Raw genomic sequence first — 2698 nt, forward strand, 5'->3', positions numbered from 1 at the left:
GACTCTGATTGTGTGACTGATTCTGTGGTTCTGTGACTCTGACTCTGTGACTCTGATTCTGTGGCTGTGACTCTGTGTCCCTGTGGCTTTGATTCTGTGATTCTCTAACTCTGTGACTCTGCGACTCTCTGCCTCTGTGACTCTGATTCTGTGATTCTGTGGCTCTGTGACTCTGATTCTGAGACTCTGTGACTCCCTGCCTCTGTGATTGTGATTCTGTGACTCTGTGACTCTGTGATTGTGATTCTGTGACTCTGATTCTGTGATTGTGATTCTGTGCCTCTGTGACTGTGACTCTGTCACTCTGTGGTTCTGTCACTCTGTGACTCTGTGTCTGTGAGTCTCTGATTCTCTGACTCTGTGATTCTGTGACTCTGTGACTATGACTCTGTGATTCTGTCTCATTTTGCATATTTAAAAGGAATGATGAGATCCTCTTATCCAAGGTGGCCATGGATGCTATGTGACCTGCCCTAGGTGCCCCTGCTCTGGCAGGGGGTTGGACTGGATGCTCTCTGGTGGTCCCTTCCAATCCCTAACACTCTGTGATTCTGTGACCCAGACTCTAGCTTAGGAAGAAGTACTTCAGTATGAGGGTGGTGAGACTGGAACAGGCTGTGCAGAGAGGCTGTGGGTGTCCCTTCCCTGGATGTGTTCAAGGCCAGGTTGAACAGGACCTGGAGCAACCAAGTCGTGCTGGGAGGAGTCTGTGCCCCTGGCAGGGAGGTTGAAGCAGAGGCTCTCTGAGGTCACTTCCAACCTGAGCCATTCTGTGGTTTGGCATTTGTGGGCATTTTGTGTGTTCAGTTAGGCACAGCCCATGGCAGCATAGTTTAATGATCTCTGTGCAAGGCCACATTCCATGAAGACAAACCCAGCTCCCCAGGACTGATTAGAGCTTTGTGACAGGCTGGAGTTCCTTCCACTCTAGCTGGAATGGTGCAGATACAACCTGCAAGGCCAGACAGAACCAGACTGCTCTATGTGTTTTTACTAGGAAAGGGTTTGTTTTCCTGCAGCTCATCCCCCCCTTGCTGCAGAGCAGCAGCAGCTTTGGCTTTTATGTGGAGCAGGTGGCTGGCATTGGAAAACCTGTTTACATGGAGTGAAAGATTTATTGCCCTCAAAACTCATCCCAGAACATTTGCAATTGGCTAGCAGCTTCTGCTGGAAAGCTCTTGCGGAGCAACAGCGCAAGCACAGAAGGGAGACTCTGTGGAGGGAATGGGAAGGTGAGAGAGTCACAGAACCACAGGATGTTAGGGCTTGGAAGGGACCTCCAGAGATCATCCAGTCCTACCCCCTGCCAGAGCAGGGCACCCAGGGCAGGGCACACAGAACACATCCAGGGGGGGCTGGAAAGAAGGAGACTCCACAACCTCTCTGGGCAGCCTGCTCCAGGCTCCAGCACCCTCACAGGGACAAAGGTTTCCCTTCTCTTCCCCTGGCACCTCCTCTGCTCCAGCTTGCCCCCAGTGCCCCTTGTGCTGTCCTTGGCCATCCCTGAGCAGAACCTGGCTCCAGCCCTGCACATCTTTATCCCCAGCAATGAGGGCAGCCCTTAGGCTGCTCTGCTCCAAGTCACAGCTGCCTCAGCCTGTGCTCACAGGGAGCTGTTCCACTGCCTGCAGCAGCTCTGTGCCTCTGGGCTGGACTCTCTCAAGCAGTTCCCTGAGGTCCTGCTTGAGGCTGAGGGGCCCAGAAGTGGACACAAGATTCCAGCTGTGGCCTCACCAGGGCTTAGCTATGTTATAAGAAGGCCTTCCCAGTTCCCTATAAAAAACAGAATGAATCAAAGTAAGGCTTCAAAGCTTCTAGAGACATCTCAGGAATGTTGTTAATGTTTCATTATTTTACCTTAATGATGAAAGAAATTAAAAAGGAAAACTGGAGCAATCTTTTGTGGTCTGCTCCAGGTGCTTGCAATTGCATCACAAAAAAGGAGGCTGTACTTAAAAACAAGATTAAATTTATGCCCACAGGGCTCCTAGAGAAAGCCTGATCCAGGGCCTTCCTCGTCACTTTGTACTTAGGATAGAATAGAATAGAACAGAATGGAATGGAATGGAATGGAATGGAATAGAATAGAATAGAATAGAATAGAATAGAATAGAATAGAATAGAATCCTCCCTTTCCAGGGTACTTCATGGGTGGAGATTATCTTGTCTCATGCATATTCCTGAAGGTGGCCTCAGTCCATTGTTTTCAGGCCAGCTGTGGTCCAGTGAGCAATGTTATCTTTGCACCTTCCAAGAGTCGTTCCAGTGGCTCTGTCCAACACATATCAGCTATTGTCTGGGCAAGCAGCAAGTGATTTTATCTTTGTTAAATCACACCAGAAGAGACAAGCTTTTAGTCTCTCACATGTGTCCAGCAGAGGCAGGGAGGTTCTCCTCCCCCTCTGCTCTGCCCTGCTGAGACCTCACCTGCAACATTGCATCCAGCTCTGGGCTCCCCAGCTCAGGAGGGACAGGGATCTGCTGGAGAGAGTCCAAGGGAGGGCTGCAAGGATGCTGAAGGGACTGCAGCACTGCCTGGGGAGGAGAGGCTGAGAGCCCTGGGGCTGTTGAGTCTGGAGAGGAGAAGGCTGAGAGGGATCTGATCAATGTCTGTCAATAGCTGAGGGCTGGGGGTCAGGAGGGAGGGGACAGGGACAGGCTCTGCTCAGCTGCACCCTGGGATAGGCCAAGAGGCAAT

Source organism: Melanerpes formicivorus, unplaced genomic scaffold (assembly GCF_026170545.1).
Source record: "Melanerpes formicivorus ecotype bairdi unplaced genomic scaffold, bMelFor1.0.p_v2 SCAF_398, whole genome shotgun sequence".
NCBI classification, from domain to species: Eukaryota; Metazoa; Chordata; class Aves; order Piciformes; family Picidae; genus Melanerpes; species Melanerpes formicivorus.